The sequence below is a fragment of the Peromyscus leucopus genome, chromosome 1 (genome assembly GCF_004664715.2).
Source record: "Peromyscus leucopus breed LL Stock chromosome 1, UCI_PerLeu_2.1, whole genome shotgun sequence".
Taxonomy (NCBI): Eukaryota; Metazoa; Chordata; class Mammalia; order Rodentia; family Cricetidae; genus Peromyscus; species Peromyscus leucopus.
In genome coordinates, this window is record NC_051063.1 from 122,512,872 (window position 1) to 122,535,608 (window position 22,737).

The window sequence follows — 22,737 nt, forward strand, 5'->3', positions numbered from 1 at the left end:
CTGTCCCATCCAGTGCCAGATTTATCCTTTCCACCATTCCTCTTTGAAAGACAAGGTCTCCGCCTACACCCCTGCTACCTTGAACTAGAGATCCTCTTGCCCCAGCCTCTCAAGCGCTGGGGGTGCAGAGGTGGACCACCACACCCATTCACTTCTCGCCTGTTCCCTTGTAACATCTGCAGATCTCTCTCCTCTGAACAGTGAAGGAAAGCAAGCCTTCTGGATTCCGAGCCTTTCTCTTGGTATTCTCTCTCCTGCGTCCAGGGCACTTGGGTTGTTGGATGTCTCCTTGTCAGTCATGGTTCTCCCGTTAACCTATTCAAGACCCAACTCACACCAGGGTTCCCAGTGACTTCCCGATGGCTACATTCAAAGGCCATGATTGGTTCTCTGGGGTCTCTTGGTTCCGCTTGAACTTTGTCTCCTCTTCCCCTAGGCTATATGGCATCTCCACAACTGATGCCTGTCATAGCTAGTGCCTTCTAAGTCTTCCCTCCAGAAGTGCCCTCCCAGGCAGTAAGTAAATGCCCATTGGATGTCCCGGAATAATCCACAGCCTCTCCAGCTCAACTTACCCTAAACTCAATTTAATAGCACTTTCCGTTTCTCCTTTACTTAACCATGATCCTCTGGGTATTTCCTCACCTGGGAACAGATGTATCGTTACCAATGAAAGCTGACAGCCTGGGAGGAATAGCAACTCCAGTCAAGGCCAAGGCTCTTCAAGTCCAACTGTCCATGGTCAAACCTCGGCTACTCCACATTCTAACCAGGTGTCTTTGATGAGGAACTACTTCGACGAGTCATAGTCTCTGCATCAATATCATGAGCATAAAAATGGTCTCTACTTCAGGAGTCATGATAAGACCAAGGACAGTGGGTATGTGGCATACGGGCCAGTGCCCTGTACATAGGCATTCAATAAAGGGGGCCTGTGGTACCACACACTAGCACTTTTTTTCACCCTGCTCCCAGTAGTTTGCAGTCACCAAATCCCAACACAGCTACCTTTCTCCCACACACTCACATCTCCTCTTCTTCATGCCCATAATGAACTTTAGTTCACAAGACAATCCTTTCCTCCTTACCCTCTAAAACTATCCCATTGAACCCCTTCTTCTGTTTACTCTCAAACCCAACCGCCACATAGCAGTCGCAGGGGGTTCCACAATCACATACATTTGACCATGTCCCCACATTTAGCTGCACCCCCCGCCCCCGCCTCCTGCCCTGTCCTCAGGTAAAACCCAACAAGGCCAAGCCTGCCACTTAAGACTGGCCACGCTCAGCAGCCTGACCTCTGCAGGTGCTGCCTGTCTGTGCTCAGCCTCTTGTGTCTCTGTACATGGCGTGTGCCCTGCAGGCATTGCCTTTTGAGCTCCAGCCCACTCATCCATGGTCTTCCTTTGAGATTCAGCGCAGCAGTCATCATTTGTAGGAAGCCTCTTGACTGGTACTGCTTCCACTTCAGGGGTGAGAGGCCCATCCCCTACACCTGGAGCACCGTGTTCTCAGGGTCGGCTCACAGGTTTTCCTCACCCTACGCCCACCACCTGGGGGACAGTCCTTTTGTCAGTAGTCACTTTGATTGTGGCGGAGCTTGACTGTGGCCTTCAGGGTGATATTCATCAACGGAAATACTGAGAACCCAAGAACCGCTAAATACATAGTGGTGAGTATACTAGGTATGGCCCCTGTCCCTATGAAATTTAAGTCCGGCTCCCAAACAAAAACCTGCGTCTTTGCTCTTAATCACAGAATATGACCATATACACTGCAGCCAGACTCCAAAGCAGTTTACTCCCTATCCTGGTCAAGTGTTCAAAACCACAGGAGTACAGCTGTGGCATTTTGTCTCTGTCAGAGTGCTTTCCCCTGACTAAGCTAATAGATTAGTGGCTCTGGATTGTCCCTGGTTCTTAAAACCTTCATTAGGAACGCTTACAGAACACCGGGGGGAGCTTTGTTTGTTGTGTGTTTCTCCCCCTGAGATAAATCTCTGTCATTTTACCATTTGAGCCATTTTAAACCGTTCTCTTCGGTGGCATTCATGGTGTTGTACCACTCCTATCTAGTTCCAGAACATTTCCTCATCCTCAACTAAAACTGTGTTCATTCAACACTCACTCTGTGGAAATTCCCAGCTCACACCAGCCCCTAGCAACCACTAGTCTACTTTCTGTTTCTATGGACTCACTCATTCTTGTCGCAGCATGGAAATGGGTTCATACAATCTGTGGCCTTTTGAAACTTGTCTCCTTCACGTGTTCAAGGCTCATCTGTGTTTAACATGTCATTTCTTCTTGTCACTAGACAACATCCCACTGTGTGGTACCCATCTAGTTTACCCATCTATCTTCATGTGTTAACCCATTCTTCAACTCGGCCCACTGTATGGCTGTTCTGACTGTAAACATTAGTGGACAGGTTTTTGTATAGGTGAGTGTTTTCAGTCATCTTGGGTGGATACCTAGGGGTGGGGTTGCTGGCCATTTGGTAACTGTGTGTTTGAGAAGCTGCCAGACTGTTCCAAGGTCCCTGCCGCTTAAATGTGGCTGCACATTGGAATCACCTGGGCTGCTTTTTTTTTATTTCTATTAATGTGCATCAGTATTTTGCCTACACATATGTCTGTGTGTCGGTGTTGGATCCTGGAGTTACAGACAGTTGTGAACTGTCATTTAGAGGGTGGGAATCAAACCTGAATCCTCTGGAAGAACAGTCGGTGCTCTTAATCACTGAGCCACCCCTCCAGCCCCCCCCAGCACCAGTTGCTAGGTCCCCTCGGAAGTTCTGATGGAGTCCACCTGTTCTGTGGCCGGGGTACAACCCTCTGACACTCTCCAGCTGTTTCCCCCATCCCTGTTCAGCAGCTTCTGGTGTAGGCCTGAGGAACTCAGAGATGTCATTAATCATCCTGAACCTACCCCTCCCCACAAGCCCATCTTTTCAGCCCTGTTTGCTTATATTTTCTAATACAGTTGTGGTTTTTTGGTTTGGTTTGGTTTGGTTTGGGTTTTTGTTTTGTTTTCTTTCTGGTGGTTTTTTTTTGTTTTTTGTTTTTTGGTTTTTTGTTTTGTTTTGTTTTGTTTTGTTTTGTTTTTTTTTGTTTTTTTGAGACAGGGTTTCTCTGTGTAGCTTTGCACCTTTCCTGAAATTCACTCTGTAGCCCAGGCTGGCCTCGAACTCACAGAAATCCACCTGCCTCTGCCGCCCAAGTGATGGGATTAAAGACATGCGCCACCACAGCCCGGCTACATTTGTGTTTTTTAAAAAATAAATATTAAAAAAAATTAAAGCAAGCATATCCCTAGGTCCTTCTTTCGGAAACTTCCTCCTTATTGGAGATGAGGGGAGCCTGGGAATCTAAAATGTCCACAGGCAGCTGGGCCGTGTTTCACACAGGCAAATTTGAAGGACTATCTCGGGTTGTTCTCGAAGTGTGAGCCGGGACAGGCACTGGCAGCACTACCTGAAACCTGTAAGAAATGTCGACTCTAACTCAGCTAACTCAGACCCTAGATCTTAATAAATCTGCAGAGACAATAGGCAAACTAGCTGACGAGTATGTAATTAAACTACCAGCCTCCGGTCTCCGGGCCTGAGTGTGCTGCAGATCTGAAAGTCACACTGCAGCACAGGCCCTGTTCCCGGCTTCTGATTAGTAGATCTGAGGTGGGGCCCCAGACTCTACGTGTGTGACAATTCCTCGGGTGACGCTGACATGCTAAGTCTTGGGACCACACTTTAAGAATCCCTAGTCCCAAGTCTAGACCACATGTTCTCAAACTGGGCACTATTGGTGTTTCAGGTCGTGTCATCCTGTCTGTGGGAACTGTCCTATGCACTGTAGCGTTCAGATGCTTCCCCGACCTCTACCCACTAGATGTCAGGAGTTCCCTACAACATTGTAACTACTAAAATGCCCCCATCCATTGTCAACTCTTCCCTGATGGGGGTGGTGACAAAGACACCCCAAGCTGAGAGCTACTGGTCTACCAGAGGTGTCCGACCTGTTGACATCATGACACAATGTTGTCATCTATCAATGTGTTGAGCCCCATTCATATAGGCATCCTGGGGTGTGTGGAGGGGCATCAGGAAAGACAGGCATGACATGGAGGGGCTATGCCAGTCATCCCCTTCAAAGGGACAGTGTAGCGGGTGTGTGGCTCAGGCAGCCTCCCTCTGCCTGTCCTCACCCCACACAGATCATGAGACATCTACGGAGGAACTTTGGGACCCATGGGAGCAACCCTGTAGACATAGATCTCTCCATGACGGGAAATGTCACCGGCCCAGTAGGTGACAGTGGCGACAGGAGGGGAAGAGTGTGTCGTGCGTTTCTGGACGCCAGCTGTGTCATCCTGAGTGGTCCCCGTGATCCCCATCGTCTTCCACCCCTCACCCACAACGTCTTCCGAGAGCTGTCCATTAAGCCAGGTTTGCCAAGCATCTTTAAAAGCAGCTACAGAGAAACTTTGGAGGAAGGATTCCTACGGGTCACCCGATGCTTTTACAATAGATCTGTGTCGCTGCTAAGATTTGTTTTGGTTCTGTATTGGTACACAGTCATTGTACATGGTGGCACGTTTCATAAAGACATTTTCTTTTTTTTTTTTTTTTTTTTTTTTTTTTTTGGTTTTTCGAGACAGGGTTTCTCTGTGTAGCTTTGCGCCTTTCCTGGGACTCACTTGGTAGCCCAGGCTGGCCTCGAACTCACAGAGATCCGCCTGGCTCTGCCTCCCGAGTGCTGGGATTAAAGGCGTGCGCCACCACCGCCCAGCTTCATAAAGACATTTTCAACTGTGTATCACGTACTTGGACTGTACTCACCCTCTGCACCCCCTCCTCCCTTCTCACTAGGGCCTTTCCCCAATCTCACTTCTGTTTTCTTAGGTGTATGTATAACATCCTTTGGTATATCTAACGTCTATCTTCATGTTTATGTATGTGAAGTGTGTATGGGGGGGGCGCATTGTGTATCTATGTAAAATCTAGGAGGCACAAATGAGAGAAAACATGCAAAATCCACCTTCCCGAGTTTAAGTGATGAGTTTTCATTAGTCATAATAATGGTGCTTTGTCTTTATGGAGGGGCAAGAATACCGAGGTCAAGAAAAAAAATGTTTTACAAAGAAATAGTGTGGCTTTCCAAGCAAGGCTGTTAGCAGTTCAGATTGTTAGGGAGGGGTGCCCTCTGCTGGAATTTGTAGGTTATTGCAACGGGTGCTGTGCGCTATGGTGGAGTCCTCCAGATTTAGGAATGTGATTGGAAAATTGCCCCAGGGCCGCTGCCCATGCTCTGAGGGCAGCTGAGAAGAGGACATGTCCCCAGCATGATCTTGCTCCCTCTTCCAGGAGTTAAGCACCTTAAACAAAACTTTAATCCAGGGCTCCAGCCACCACACTGTTTGACATTTGCCTTGCAGAACAAAAGTAGACTCCACGACGGGAGAAATACATTTGTCAGGAGCCTATCCTTCTTCCTGATCCTGGTCCCCAGCACACCTCGGTATGAGACTTCAAACATCGACTCTGGGGTCCCCATCTCCTTAGCTGTGACATGGCTTCAGGTTACATGTTGGGGGTGTTCTGGGGAACTGAAGGACAAGAAGAGGGTGTGGAGGGTAGCTGCCATCCAAGAATTCCCTTTACTTCCCTCAGATAGGGTTCATTCTGTTTCCACCTGACTGGGGCTTTATTGGGGGTCTGGGATTTTCTACTTGGGTTTTGGAGGGTTTAACTGAGTTTGTTTGTTTGTTTGTTTGTTTAATTGGGGTTTTGTTTTCCTTTGAGGTTATTGTTGTTGAGACAGGTTTTCTTGTAGCTCAGCTTGTCCTTCAACTCTTGATCCTCTTGCCTCCCCCCTCAAGTGCTGGACTTAGAGGTGTGTGCATTATGCTCTCCAAGGTTGGTTCTTTTAGGTGCTGCTGATGTCGTCTGTTTGTTTTCCACATCTGTGTGGTTCGATCCAATGCAACCTTACTGGGGCTGGTCAGTAAGACTTGTGATTATACCCTGTCTAGGGAGGCTGGCACAACTCATTGTAAAACATTTCTAAAGTGTCACATGTAAAATGTAAACCCCCAGGACGGGGAGGAGGCTCATTGGATATTCACATTTACAATATAAAGCCCCAGGAATAGGGTGATGACTTGGAGGATAAAGTCCTGGCCATACAAGCATGAAAACGAGTTCAAATCCCAGCACCTACGGGAAGGTGTGAGGGCACACCTGTAATGCTAGTACTAAAGAGTTGGAGGCTGGAAGCTCCTTGCTCCTTGGGGCAAGCTAGATAGATGGGCTAGCCTGATCAGGGAGCTCCAGTTTCAGTGAGAGATGACCTGAGTAAATGTGTGTGTGGTGGGGGGGTGAGTTAAATTCTCAGTGCCCACCAGGTGGCAGGAGAGAACAACTCCCCAGAGTTTTCCTCTGACCTCTGTGTGTGTGGAATGTGAGCATGCAAGAACGCGCACACACGCGCATGCACACACACACACATTTAAACCTTTGACTGCATGCTACTCAATGGTAGAGTACTTGCCTAGCACACATGAAGTACTGAGCTCAATTCCAGCACCAGAAGAAGTAAGAGGGCTGACATGGTGGCCCCTGAATTCCAGACACTGTCAAGCTGGGTTTACACTCTGTGAGTGACAGTAACTTGTGTCTTCATCTGTGGATTTGCACACCACATGCATATACACGTGCTCAAAATGGTGCTAAATCTTCCACTGGAGATACCACCTATTTTCTTGCTTGATGTTAAAACCTGAGGATTGACGTCCACTGGGTTTGTCAAACAGATAAAAATTTAAATTCTCACTAGGTCTAGTGGAACTCTTCGGATCAACAGTAGCTGCGGGGGGAAAATCCACTCTTCATATACTCGAGAGGTCCCAGGCTCAGAGCTAACACCACTGTTTCATGATTAATTATAAACTATCAAATTATTCCTTTGGTTTTTGGAAAGCACCAAATAATTTGCAGGGTACTTCACACGGACCCGACCCCCCCCCCCCCCCCCTAGGGCAAGTACCTCAAGCAACAGCAAAGCCAAGACTATAAACCCAGGCAAAAGCCCGTGGCTAAGGAGGTCATAGGCCCTAGTTGGGAACTCATTATTGCTGTTTAGCTAAATTGACACAGTCAAAAACTGCTGTCTAAATATCAATGTTGATACTCATGGACAAACACGACTCACACTCAATCGAGAAGCTTGTCTCTGCACTGACTGCAGAGACTCACAGCTGCTCGAGATGCTCAGAATACATATGCTGGCTGACTGCTCAGCCCTGAGCAGGACATTTAAACAACCCCCTCTAATGGGCAGGGAACACTGCAGAAGAGGGATGGGAGCCCGGAGCCAGGGAGCAGAGCTGCAAACTGCTATTTTCAGGGCACGGCGCAGCCATTGCAAACACGTCTCCTGGCAGCTGTGGATGCTCGCTCTGGGTCAGCACAAGACCGGGGCCCTAGCCTTCCTTGACGAACTACTGGCAACTGATGGATTCTGGGGAGCCCAGGGGGGACAGTCATTGCCTTCAGTTAACTGCGTACCAAACAGTGGCCCATTCAGCTCCAAAGGGAAGTTCCAAACCCATGCCCACACAGAAGGGCCTGATTAAAAACCAGTGTGTCACAAAATGAAAAGACATGAATGTGAGACGGAGACCTGTGGGGCAGAGGGAGTGGAGTGACCGGGAGAGAATAGGGAAGGTGTAGAGAAAGAGTAAACAGAATGCACCAAACACATATATGAAATCGTCGAAGAGCAAATTTAATTTTCTAAATTAACTTCCTCCTAGAACTTCATCTTGGGTTATCAGTTTGCTACACAAGGCCAAGATTATTTCCAGCTGCGTACCTCAATGTAATCTCCGTGTGGCTTCTCTGGCTGTGATTAGTGAGTTTGGGCACAGTGCATTATATATCAGAGTTGGAAAACCCACTGTCCGTCAGTGTTATGTGACGTTCTCCTGGAGATGTGAAAAAACACCTGCTCACCCAGAATAGGGCACCAACTATAGACCAAGTCCAGTCGGATGAACCAATGAACTTATTAGGCTTACTTGTAGGTGACCCCCAAACAACCATATCACTAAAAAGCTTTACCCAGCATGGATAACTTCCCCATAGCTGCAGAAATGGCATCTCCCCACCCCTCTCAGTCAACCTTCCACGTTCCATACATTCTAGGTCCTTCTGAGACCACATGCAGCTAGGGCAGAATTACGTATAACAGGCAGGGACATGAAGACAGGGTGGCTGGGATCCTTGGTGAGGGTTTAATGAACCCCTCCCCCTTCTAAGCAGGGACAGTAACAGGCCAATCTTGAGGGTCACTTGTGAGTGGTCAGAGCTGCCCTGATGATGGTGGAGGAGAGTTGCCCTACAATGATGGAGACATCCTAGCTCTTCAGGCAGGGGTAGAGTAGGAAGAAGTGTGGGTGGGGAGAGTCACCTCATCTGTCTACTCAACAGAAGTGATGGAAATTTCCTTAGGCATCATTGACATTGGCTCCACTATGTCAATGGGTCACCAGGGTTGACTTCTCCAGTAATGGTAAGGCGCCTGGAGCTCCTGCCTTCTGGTTACACACTGGTGGTGGGTCCAGGTGCTTCACACAGAGGGGCAGGACTGACAGCATCCCCCCCCCCCGGGGCATCATTTCCGTCTTGTCAGAAGTGCCTAATCAGACAGGGCATGGGGAGCCCCACTGTAGGGACCCATATAGACGCATAGATAGTAAAAAAATGATATTACTCCTCCCTGCTGCTACCCACAAGCAACCTCACCCCCACCCCACCCCCAACCCCGGGGCTTATGCTTGAAAACCAAGTATTGGCAAGGATTTTTCTCCCCACTCCTTTCCTGTAGCATCCTCCAGGGATCAATGGTGAATAGGCTGCAGCCGGCTCCAGGCAAAAGTGCTCTCGGCCGAGGATCTCTCTCAGAAGAGACTGAGGGCAGATGCCACCAGCACCAGAGTTTCTGGACCTTCTTAGGCCGTGCACTTGGAGCAAGACTGAGCATCATGGCTGGAGGCATGAGCCAGGGTTCTCTAGAGAACAGAACTGAGAGAATGACTCTATAGAGGTATACAGAAGGGACTCATTAGTGGCTTGCAGGCTGTAGTCTGGCTAGTCTAATAATGGCTGTCTGTTTACCAACTGAAGGATCAAGAAACCTAGCGGTTGTTCAGCCCGTGAAGCTGGGCGTCTCAGCTGGTCTTCAGTTCTTGCTGGAGTCCAGTAGGCTCTCATGCCAGTGAAGGAACGGACTTGCTAGTGAGAACGAGAACAAGGAGACAAAGAGAGCAGGCTTCCTTCTTCCGCGTCCTTCATACAGGCTGCCAGCATAAGGTGTGACCCTGATTAAAGGTGCATCTTCCCACCTCAAGTGATTTAATTAAGAAAAAAATCCCTCACAGGGGTACCCGGCCACTTGGATTTTAGTTAATTCCAGATGTAGTCAAGTTGGCAGCCAAGAATAGCCATCACATTGAACATAGATAGCCCCAGCACTCCATTGTGGGTTGGGAGAAGTAGAAACTAATAATTCCTTCTACGTTTTGCATGTGATATTTGACGTTGGGAGAGGGGTTGGACACCTGCCAATGCCACTGTCCTGGTCCCGGCACTCACAGGAAGCTGCCCCCAGACTCAGCCAGCTGGCCCCTCACCTCCTCCTCCATCCCTTCTGCGCTGCACTGACCCTCCCTACACTAGCACTCTGGAAGTCTGTGTCAGTACTCAGCCACAAGCCAGGTCTGGTTCCGGAGGCTGCCACCTGTGAAGCCAACGTGTGTTTCCACGGAAGGGCACACAGCCACGCGCAGCTAGCGGCGGTGGGAGCGGGCGGGGTTGGCAGCTCCGGCATATAACACAGGCGCAGGGTGAGGAGGGGCTTTGGCGTGGTTCTGGCAGAGCAGGAATTTCTGGCCTCTGCGGGCAGGATCTGAGCTGCTGCTAGCAGGCCAGAGTAATTAAGCTAGCCCGCGTGGACAGGTGGGCTCTTAAAGAGCCATTAGGGCCATCGTGATGGCCTAGTCCCACGTTGGGCGCCAGATATAGCAATAAATCCACAGGAGTCTGCTTAAGGAGTATTGGGGAATTTATTAGGATATAAATTGGGGAGAACAACTCACTAAACAGGGTAAGGGAAATCGATGCAGGGTCCTGGAAGGGCGATGGCTGGTCCCAAGCTGCTTCTGCCGCCTGAGCCAATCCACACCGTCCAAGCCCATGAGGGAGAGAGAGAAGAGCTCGGCGTATGTGCCCCTCAGGTCTTAAGCTAGCTCTGAGGCCACACACTAGGGGATAGCACCTCAAGGTCATAGATGGAACAGGTAGCCACTACAGTAGTGTCTAGGGTCCCGGGGATAGGGGTATGCAGGGATCCTAAAGTAGCCTAAATTCAGCCAATTAGGGCCCCTCTCAAGAGAGCTCTGAACTACAGCACCCTCAGGTGAGAGCCCAGTGGGAAGTCAATTCCTTTCAGAAACAGGCTGCCATGCAGATTTCAGGTCACGTCTATCTACTCAGGCTATGTGCCTTCAAGGCTCCAAAACTGTCCATAGTTAATATCAGCACTGTCTGACGCACTGTCTCTGCTGCCTCGACTTCTTAAAGGAGACCCTCCCACCCTGGCTTTGGAGCTGGTGCAGGGGACGCTGGGATAGTCTGTTTCTCTTTCTATGCTATTATCCATCCCAGGTTTTTTGTTTGTTTGATGTTTTAATTTTACAAAATATTGCCGGGCGGTGGTGGCGCACACCTTTAATCCCAGCACACGGGAGGCAGAGGCAGACAGATCTCTGTGAGTTCGAGGCCAGCCTGGTCTACAGAGCAAGATCCAGGACAGGCTCCAAAGCTACACAGAGAAAACTTGCCTTGAAAAAAAAAATCTGTGGTTTTGAATGCTAGGGTTGCTTTTATGATCACTAGCATTTCTGATTTCCATTGCGTCCCCGACTCCACTCCTGTTCTTTAGAAACAGCCATTCTCAGCTATTTAAAAAATATATAACTTATCTCCAGCGCCTGGAGAGATGGCTCAGTGGTTAAGAGCACTGGAAGGTCTTCCTCAGGACCCAAGTTTGATTCCCAGCACCTACAGGGGAGCTCATAACTGTCTGTAACTCCAGTTCCAGGGGGATCCAGCACCCTCTTCTGACCTCTACAGACACCAGGCACATACAAGGTACACATACACGCATGTAGGCAAGACACTCATATATGTGAAAAATAAATCAAATCTTTTTGAAAAATAAGTAATTTCTTTTCCAAAAGAGTTATTCATGTGAGTCTGTGTGGGTGTGTGCTGTGTGTGTACAGGTGCCTGAAGAGACCTGCAGAGGTCAGAAGAGGCTTTGAGTTCCCCTGGAACTTGAGTTACAGGTACCTGTTAGCCACCTGACGAGGGTGCTGGGAACCAAACCCTGGGGCCTCTCCAACAGCAGCAAATGCTCTTAACACTGAGCTATCTCTCCAGTCCTCAATTCTTTTCTTATTGTTATTAATGAACTATGTATATATTTGTCTATATCCTACACACATACACACAGTAGAAAGCAACTTCATATGTAAGATAAAATAGCACATGCCTGTAATTCCAGCATTCAGGAAACTGAGGCAGAAGGATTACATATTCAAGGCCAACCTGGGCTACTCAGTGAGACCTAGGAAAGGCCTGGGGTGGAGGTGATAGAGAGATCAAGCTAATTAATACATTCATAACCTCAGATAATGATTCTTGTCTGTAGTAGCAGTATTTGAAATTCCTTCAGCAATTCCGAAATACATAGTGCACTTTCAACTGTATCCACCAAACTGAGCAGTAGTTGGAGTTCGCCTCAAATCCTGTCTGAGATTTGGTAGTCTTTGACCAACATCTCCCTAGGCCCTGTAACTGCCCTTCAGTTTTTAGGAGCTTTATTGTTTTAGTTCCAACAGGCAAATAAGGCCGTGTATATCTGTCTTCGTATGCCTGATGTAGCTCACTAAGCAGAGTATATTCTAATTCCATCTCCACTGTCATGAATGGCAGAATAGGATTTCTTTCCTTTGAAAGGCTGAATGGTATTCCATTGTGTGTATATTACACATTCTCTTTAGTTACTCATCTGTGATGGGTACAGGTTGATACCATAACGTGGCTGTTGTGAATAACACTGCAATCAGCATGAGGTGTCGATATCCTTTTGACACTGAGTCTAACCTTTTGGAGAAATACTCTGAAGTGGGATTGCTGTGTTATATGGCAATTCTATTTTAGTGTTTATGAACTCCATACTTTTCTCATGCCTTAATGACTTTATATTCCCACCAACAATGTACAAACGTTTTCTTTTCTCCACATTCTCACCAATATCTGTTACCTCTCACCTTATGATGATAGTTGTTCTGGAAGGCATGGAAGTTGTTCTGGAAGATATCTCACGGAGTCTTCTTCGCTGCCAGACTTCCACTGTCACGGGTTGCAGGCACGCTCCTGGCAAGGACCTGTTCCAGTCAGTGCTGCCCTACCTGTCAGTGCCCCTACCTGGCTGAAGCTGACATCTGATGACATGAAGGAACAGATTTACACACTAGCCAAGAAAGGCCTGACTCCCTCCCCAAATAGGTGTGATCCTGAGGGACTCACATGGTGTGGCACAAGTCCATTTTGTGACTGGTAATAAAATTTCAAGAATCCTTAAATCCAAAGGCCTTCCCCCTGATCTCCCTGAGGATCTCTACAATTTGATTAAGAAAGCAGTTGCTGTCTGCAAACATTCTGAGAGGAACAGAAAGGATAAAGCTGTTAAATTCCGGTAGCAGAATTCACCTGTTGGCTCCTTATCGTAAGCCTAAGTGGATCCCGCCCAATTGGAACTATGAGTCATCCACAGCCTCTGCTCTAGTGGCATAAATTCTCTTGTGTATGTGAGTAAAAAATAATATCAAACCAAGTGTGGTTGGTAGCACACGCCTATAATCCCAGCATTCAGGAAGGCAAAGCAGGACAATTACTGTAAATTTTAGGACAGCCTAGGCTACAAAGTAATATGCTATCTCAAAAAAGTTATTATTATTTAAATTAGATAAGATTAAATTAAATTAGGAAGTCCTTTGCAAAACACAAAAAGTGGCCTCAAAATGTTAAAGGCGACAATGCCTAATAAAAGTATGGCCACCATGAATCTTCGTGCAAAAAATGAAATTCACAAAGTAAGACTGTGGGAAATTATCAGCAATCCACAAAAAACACAGAAGCAGTAGGAGGCGGGATTTCATCTCTCTCAGCACATGACCAGTCAGCAAGCAGGACATGAGCAGGCCCATGTAGGCTCTGCATTTTATTATCAATAAGGTTGAATTCAACATCCTCACTGAACACTGTCCTTTCATGTACTGATAGAACATTTATAAAAAAAAAAATCAGCCTTTTCTAAGGCCCCAAATAAAACCTGTACACATTCAAAAGAAGTATGAGAAGGCCACACCCAGTGTGTCTCAGAGTAAAGGTGCTGTAGAAAGTAAAGGGATGCAGTCAAGGTGGAAACTGGGATCCCAAACATCACACGTGCCGCTGACGGGATGTGAAATGGCGCCACACTCCGCAGTACAGTGGGCAGTTCTTTAATCAGTCAGGCAAACAGCTACTGTGTGCCCAAGTCTTTCTCTCCAAGGCACTTCTTGAGGAGAGAGGAAAGTTCTTGTCCATATTATCTAAGTGCAAATACACGTGCAGGTTTGTCTAGGGTAGCTAAACACTGGTTCTCACCTGCTGTGGTTTGACTATGGCCTATCTCCTTGAACTTGTATAGGAATCCCCAGGTCATATGGTAACAGTATTAAGAGTAGAAATTAGCCGGGCAGTGGTGGTGCACACCTTTAATCCCAGCACTCGGGAGGCAGAGCCAGGCGGATCTCTGTGAGTTCGAGACCAGCCTGGGCTACCAAGTGAGTTCCAGGAAAGGCGCAAAGCTACACAGAGAAACCCTGTCTCGAAAAATCAAAAAAAAAAAAAAAGTGTAGAAATTAAATCCAACTATGGAGTTTAGTGTTGGGGAATATGGAAAGTGATCAGGTTTGGATAAAGTCATTAGGGTGGAATGCAAAGACTGAAGCTTGGTGGCATTATGAGAAGAGGATTTGGCATCAGCACCAGAGAGGCAGAGACAGAAGGAGACAGCAAGTTCAAGGCTATCCTAGACTCAAGAGTATGTTTGAGGCTAGTCTTAGCTACAGGGTGAAACCCTATCTAGGAAGGAAGGGAGGAAGGGAGGGAGGGAGGGAGGAGGGAGGGAGGGAGGGAGGGAGGGAGGGAGGGAGGAAGGAAGGAAGGAAGGAAGGAAGAAAGGAAGGAAGGAAGGAAGGAAGGAAGGAAGGAAGGAAGGAAGGAAAGAAGGACGGAAGGAAGAAAGGGTGAGCAAAAGAGATACAGAGACCAGATGTGGACACAGATATGTACTTTCTCTATGCCATGGTCTGTTTCAGGGTTCTGCCAACAAGAAGGCCATCATCAAAACTGAGCCAATGTCAGCACCATGACCTTGAGCCTCCAAAACTGCAAACTAAATAAACACATTTAACTTTATAAAATAAACCTGCCTTGGGTATTTCAGTATGGTAATGAAAAATTGATGAATATGCCACCCTAATTCCCTTTAGCACATGAATAGATAAACAAATTGTTGTGTATTTATATAATTGAATGCTACTGAGCAATAAAAATTAACTGTATGACATGAATCTTAAAAAGAAACCAGACCATAGAAGTACATTGTATATGGTTCCACTTGTATGAAATGCACCATTAAAAAAATGCACACTGATTTACTGTGACAGAAAGTGGATCCATGGTTGTCAAGGAGATGATATTATATTATTATACAGAAATATGAAGAGACTTTGGATATGTCCATATGTCCTCTTGGATTGTGTTGATTCTTCCATGATTAGATAATTTGTCAAAATGTGGTAAATTACATGCCTTACATCCAGATAAGTTTATTGACTATCTATTAACCCCCAGTTGTTTCAAACCCAACCCAGTGAAAACTACATGGGACTTACATGGAGAAACTCCCCAAAGCATATTTTTTTACTCTTTAGAAACACATAAAATAAATATAGTCCAATAGAAAGACAGTTTACAATTGATATGGACACAGTATTTCAAAAATTGGGTGCAATAAAAATACCATGAAATATTCAGGGGGTAATGGCACATGCCTTTAATCCCAGCACTTGGGAGGCAGAGGTAAGGTCTCTGAGTCTGAGGCCAGCTTGGTCTACAGGGCCAGTTCCAGGACAGCCAAGGCTATACAAAGAAACCCTGTCTCAAAATGTGTGTGTGTGTGTGTGTGTGTGTGTGTGTGTGTGTGTGTGTGTGTTATTGATTTACTTTCTTAAATGAGGTTGAAAAGTGATTCCAAAACTGCTGTATAACAATGAAAACATCCCTGATGACCAGAAACAGAAGAGCACCATCTGTCCAGGAACAGACAAACAGTGAAGGAGTCAATTACACAGGTAAACCCAAGAGGAGACGGAACCTGACATAGGTAAAGAGATGGTAGACCAGAAGGAAGAGCCAACTGGATCATGAAGACTGGCCAACAGGCTGACTGCGGGCTACTTGGCTTTACCAGTAGAATTGGTGAATTGGACACTGCAGGGGGCAAGGGACCATTTCCAAGGACCAAGCGGAAAGCTGGTGCTGCTGCTTGCTGGCAAACGGCTTCAGTTCCTTCCTAACTATTGGTAGGCTAAGCTGTTATCTCTCACTCCATCAAGACAATCCTAAAGGAATAAAAATATTTTCTTATAAAAATTAAACCATCAAAGGACTATGGGAAAACATGGATGAATATTTTCATATTTACGGAGTGAAAAAAAAAGTAAATTAAGAATGAAAATTCAAATGTGTAATGGGAAAGACTGCTCAGTTTTAGAATTTAAAAAGTTTGGTTGGGGCCAGCAAGATGGGTTCGCCAGAATGAGAGCTCGCTGACAAGACCGATGACCTGAACCCCACATGGTGGAAGGAGACAGGTGACTCGGGCAAAGTGTCCTCTGACCTCTGCACGTGCTGTGGCACATGTGCTCCCCAACACACACACACACACACACACACACACACACTAAACAAATACATACATACATACATACATACATACATATTAAAATGTCAAATATATATAAACTACAAATACATGCAAAATGTATATAAGCAAGAAAAGACTAATTTCCTCAGTTTCTTAAAAGAAAATTCTGTATACTTCAGTAAGATAAAGCTAAATAAGTGAGCAAATCCAAGAATGATGCTCCTCAAGCCTGTGAAAAGGCAGCCGAATCTTATCAGGATAAATGTGAATTGGAGCAGGATTTTTGTTTTTGTTTTTTTTGTTTTTTTGGTTTTTTTTTGTTTTTTGTTTTTTGTTTTTTTTTCGAGACAGGGTTTCTCTGTGTAGCTTTGCGCCTTTCCTGGGACTCACTTGGTAGCCCAGGCTGGCCTCGAACTCACAGAGATCCGCCTGCCTCTGCCTCCTGAGTGCTGGGATTAAAGGCGTGCGCCACCACCGCCCGGCTGGAGCAGGATTTTAATGGCTGACAACCACCGCAAGTATTCACTTCCTCCGACAGCTTCTGCAGACTGGAAATTCAGAAGTTGCTACACTGGGCCGTTCTGGGCTGGGGTCCATCAAGAGGCCGCAGCCCTTTTGACAGGGAACACCACCATTGAAAAGCCAAGCTTTGCATAGGTCAGTTCCCTATATTGGTTGTTTAATTGTATATAAGGTTGTTTAAATGTACATGATTCAAAATCAAATGCGCCATGAGTCCAAGGTATGACTGAGAGCCCTTGTCCACCTTACATGGATGGTGCTTCACTGCCGCCCTGGCTGAGAGCAGAGGTCACGTGCTCCTTCACAAGTGCCACGCCATACAAAGCCCTAATTCATTTAACACTATTTATATAAAATTCCCTATATATCCAGCAGGTATAAATAATAACTCATAATGACCATATAGAATTGATAACCTTCATCCTGTAGAAATAATTGAGACACAGAGACATTAATTAACATTAAAAGTCATTCAGTAGTCTTTCATTGGCGATAACCTGCCTCAAATTTTCATGTTTTTAAACCACTAAAGGGAGATAGTTTTATTTGTTTATTGTCTCGGGAGACTTCTTTCCTACTGGATAGATTCACTTTTCAGTCAAATTACCTAACTTAAGATTAAGTCCAGTAACATGGATCGCCCTGGGACAGGGGAAAAGGAATAGATTTTGTGGGTGGACTGGGGGCAGGTGGGCATGGGAACAGGGGGGATCAGGTGGGGGAGGGAATGGGAGGATCAGGTGGGGAGGGTATGGAGGGGGAGAGCGCTGGAAGAGACGACTGGAAAAAAAGGGGCATTTTGGCTTGAAACCTAGTGCAAGGGAAACTCCCAGGGATCTACAAGGACGACCCCAGCTAAGACTCCTAGCAATAGTGGATTTGTAGCCTGAGCTGGCCATTTCCTGTGACCAGGCAAGACTTTCAGTGGAGGGACTGGGACACCAACCCAGCCACATGACCTTCCACCTACAGTCTGTCCTGCCTATTGGGTGTACTAGGGTTGGTGCCTAGCCCAATTGTCATCAGAGAGGCTTCATCCCACCACTGATGGAAACAGATGCAGAGACCCACAGCCCACATTAGACAGAGCTCAGGGAATCCTGCAAAAGAGCAGGACTGTAGGAGCCTGAGGGGTCAAGGACATCACAAGGGAACCCACAGAATCAACTGACCTGGGCTCATAGGGTCTCACAGAGACTGAACTGACAACCAGGGAGCCTGCATGGGACTGACCTAGGCCCTCTGCATTTATGTTACAGTTGTGTAGTTTGGTCTTGTGGGATTCCTAACAGTGGGAACAGGGGTTGTCTCTGACTCTTTTGCCAGCTTTTGGAACCCTATTCCTCATACTGGGTTGCCTTGTCCAGCCTTAATGTGAGGGAGGTGCCTACTCTTAGCACAATTTGATATGCCGTGTTTTGTTGAAATTCGTGGGATGCCCGCCCTTTTCTGAATAGAAATGAAGAAGTGGATGGGGGTCAGTGGGGATGTGGAAGGAGGGGTTGGGAGGAGAGGAGGGAGGGAAAACTGTGGCTGAGATGTAAAATAAACAAATTAATAATAATAATAATAATAATAATAATAATAATAAAAAGATTAAGTCCAGTATATTCAATGTGTCCTTTGAAAATGTGATTGACAGCTCCTCTCCATCTCACTACATGACTAGGGCTCAGAGTCACCACGGGAGGCAGCAGGATGGATCTGTATTACTATTTCCTGGTGATGCCCCTCTCCCAGATAGGAAGAGAGCTAGGAGAACTGTGTCTTCTCTGCAGCAAGCCTGTCTTACATCATTGTCTGTTGACATGCTGTGGATAGTGATAACTCCAACCAAGCCTGTTGGTGAAGAGCTGGCACTGTGCCATTAGGAGACTCAGCCACATCTCATGATTCCAGCTAGTGACATCATGTTACATTCCTGAGATAGTTTGATGTCTCGACATTGCCCACTGTGGCGGTCAGGGCAAGACTCACCCTCTCTTAGTCATCTGTTCTCCATGGCAATCCATGGGCCCTTGGCGATATGTACGTTCTCTATTCCATGTTTCAGTGGCTATGAAGCAGGGCAAATTGTCCTGGCTCACACATGTTCCTCTCACAGCAGAGGGGAAAGTCAGCAAGTCAAGGAACTGACCAAGCACACAATCAGAGACAGAACTGCCAACAGTCTCTCCTTATAGTTCCTCCCAAATGCTAGAGGTGATTCTTTTTCAGGCCTCCTGACTTGTCTTTGATAGGTAAGTAGTGGAAAGACAGACTACATGGCTCAGACAGTGCCTTCCTTCCTCCCAGACTGCCACGGGTGGGAAACCCTGTGCCCCAAGCTAGACATGTTTCTTCCAACTTTGCTCTCTGGAATGCAGGTTCTTGAGCTGTTTCAACAGTAAAGGGTACTGTGAGTGAACTCGTTTTGATTGCACGCCACTCTGTTTCTCTTGAAGACTCCCTTTTCTTAGATTCTGTAAGCATATTAAAGGCTCTGGGAATGCCCAAAGATGTCTCATCTGTGCTTTAATTTAGCATTTCCAAAACTGATTTGATTACGGATTTCATTTTGCTGTACATTTATATACTGTCCTGGTCATAAACCCTAGCAACAGGAATCTTTGCCCCGGTCCCCACATGTAACACGTGCTCCTAGGACCGAGAGAAAGGCAGTCAGTCCTCTGTGCCTTCTCCAGCACTTCATCCTCAAACCCAGAGGCGACTGTGTGAAGACATAATGAAAGTCTGTGGGTGACTCTTCTGCGTGTGTGGACGGTCCCAGCTGGCTAGGAGTCTGGAGGAGAGCCAAGTGGGCGAGGCACTTAGGTTAGAGAGAAGAAAAATGAATGCACCAAATTCCTCCTCAGATAGCTGGAAACAATCCCTCTTTATATAACTAAGTACCTTTTCCTGGTAGAGAGAGACTCCCCTTTTCTCTTCCTTCTTTGTATTATGAGTAGGCAAGACACTCACCACCAGCTATGCACAGGTGGCTGAAAACCATTTTGAGTACTCAACAATTAAAATTATATCCTAAAAACTATATAACATGAGACATCAATACTTTTCACTGGTAACCAACTAGATGAACATTTTGTGCTGAAAAGGCAAATACTTTCCTTTTCATGAAAATTATGTTTAACCCTACAGGTGCAGTAACAGCACACATACCTTGGCAGTAACCTATGGCTCTCTGCTTGGACTTAAGACCCTCAGAACAAGAGGGAAGCCATGTGTGGTACTGGCAACCTAGCTAACTAATCAGTGCCAGTGAAGTCATGGTTACTGGGGGAGACCCTACAACCACGAATTTATTAAACCAGCAGAATCCCTAAAAACAATCTGTAAACGTTTGTCCTAATACCCACAGATAAGTATAGTCTTCACCCTTTATCAAGGAAACTTTTCTTTGTAATATATTTACATATACAGACTCCCCCCAAAACACATATAATTAAAAATAAATTGCTAAAAAAAAAAAAAGGACTTAGAAATGTTGTATGGTTCCAGATATCATTTTAAGGAGATAGTAAAAGTCACTATATAGAAAATAATATGTAATGAAATTAAAGTATTTTGTAACATAGTCTGTGATAATGATCATTTACATAAGCTAACCCATTATAATGTTATGCATGGCATGTAAACTTGCTGGTCTGTTCCTAAATCTTATTTGAAACTATTACCTCAAATTAAAGTTTTTACAGCTCAGAAAAAGCAGTGTGGTTTTTTTTTAACTTTTTAAAAATGTTATGTCTATGAGTGTTTTGCCTGCATGTACATCTGTGCACAGATGCATGTCCAGTGGCTGCAGTGGCCAGAAGAGGGCACTGGACCCTCCGGAACTGGAGTTTCAGATGGTTGTGAGTCATCATGTGGGTGCTGGAAACCAAATCCAGGTCCTCTGCCAGAGTGGAAAGTGCTCTTAATCACTGAGCCACCTCTCTAGCCCCGCTCTGAGTTCTCAGCATTTGTTTGCTTGTTTTTAAGAAACAGGCACATGCTTTGTTGTACAGTCTGGCCCTGAACTCCCAGGCCTAAGTGATCCTCCTGCCTTAGCCTTCCAAATAGCTGAGAATTCTGTTGTGTGCCACTGCGTTGCACTCTGACATAGCTTTAAAAAAAAAAATACCTCTTATGGTTTGTGTTTCTCGACAGTTCATTGTGATTAAAGGGCTGGTTCCCAGGGTGCCACTGCCAGGAGGTGATGGAATCTTTGCAAGGCGGGGCCTCATGGGAGGTCTCTAAGTCATCTGGGGTGTCCTCAGAAAGGCCGGGAGGCACCAGTTCCTCCCGCTTTCTCTCTCCTTTCTTTCTCCTCCTGGATCAGGCCTCTTGCTTGCTTGTGCACATTTCTCCCACTGCTCTTTGCCATGATGGGTCAGAGCCAAGAACTGATATGGAGAGCATACCTTTGCTTATGAACAGCCTAAAGAACAGTCTTCCCTGGAACATCTGTCTGGGAGAAGTTGATGTACAGCATTGTTTTCTGCTCTGTTCTCATTTCACTCTGACGTACCGCCAACATCCTTCATGATTCTTTGCCTTTCCATCAAACTTTATTTACTTCACAGTAATTGTGTGGATTGGTTCACTGACTTTTCTGTCATAATATCCATCCTTTTGTTCCTCCTATGAGCTTCTGGACCAACAATGCTTTGAATTCAATGCTCTGCATCATCCACCAACACCCTATGATTGTGGAATTTTAGGTCCTAGGTGGCTACAATGGTCTCATGCACCCCTGTTTTGTCATTAGTGTCTACATACATTGCTGAGGAGAAGGAAAACTATTTCCCACTGATCCTATATGTAATTTCAAGATGCATTCTTCCATAATGTTCCAGGTAGTGGTTACTAATGGCTTAGAATTGGCACAGCAGACAAAACCTATTTGCCTTCCCTAGCCCAAAGCTGGGTCAGTTTTATGGTAGATTCTCAGCACACTTAAGTGAGTAAAACAACCTCTCCTTTGGGAAAGTTTAAATAAGTGACCTTTAATGGCCTGAACAAGATTCTAAGTGTCATCTAAGAATTCTCTCTCCCATTCCTGAAGTAATTTTGAAAGCTACAAATCCCCTTCATCCTTTAGGGACTTGTTCAAAGAAGGAAACATTAGACATACAAGCCCTTATGTGGCATTCATTTCACATTTTTTAAGCCATGGTTCCAAAACTCAATAAATACTTTAATTTTGAAGTAAACTTTATCTAGGAATAATAGTTATAGTGTATAAAATCTTGTGAGGAGCTTGATGAATCAGTATAAAATGAACATACCTGTGCAGCCAATCCCCCATGAGAAATAAATATCATTTAGCACCCCTAAAGTTCCCTACGCCCTTCCAAATCCCATCTTTCTACTTAAAAGCAGCCATTGTCCTGACTTTGAATGCCATAGACAAATTCTGAACTGGATGTCATAGAAATGACATGGGATTTACTCTTTCATGTGCCTGGCTGCTTTTGCTCGTTATTCTAATATAATCCACACTACTGCATAGAGTAGCCATTTGTTCTTCATTTCTACATGCTGTTATACGATTATCTCACAGTGCGTTTATCCATTCTAGTGCTGATAGACAGTTGGCTTATTCCCAGGCCCTGACTACCATGAATAATGCTCTAATAAACCTGTTGTGCCTGACTTCTGTTGCACACATGTTCACATTTATAAACAGAGTAAACCACTTCAGCTGTGGTGGATAGCTCCAACTTTAGTGACAAGGGACCACACGATTTCAAGTTTGTTGTGGGGGAGTCCTTTCTTAATCTCGGTTTTTTGTTACACTTTTAGTTATCTATGACCAACTGTGGGTGTAAAAATAAATGGAAATTTTTTCAGAAATAAATAATTCCTAAGTTGAAACTTTCATAACAGCGTAGTGTTATAATTATTCTGCTCTTGTTTGGTTGCTGTTAATCTCTAACTGTGTCTAATTTATAGATTAAACTTTGCCATAGTGTGTATATTTGGGAAAAATCAAGACTTAGTGCTGACATCCAAAGTGTGGGCATCACCTTTACATGAACCCCCAGGATACAGGGGGACTGAGTGGAGGAGGGATTCAGGTGTCCTACTTCCTTACGAGCACCCGGTATTTTTCCATGTGTTTAACATCTTAT

The 22,737-nt window shown here is 45.7% G+C and overlaps 1 pseudogene; it reads left to right on the forward strand.

Annotated features, from left to right (window-relative positions):
* The first annotated feature begins 4,214 nt into the window (after positions 1-4,214).
* Positions 4,215-12,918, forward strand: LOC114696157 (annotated as a pseudogene).
* The last annotated feature ends 9,819 nt before the right edge of the window (positions 12,919-22,737 follow it).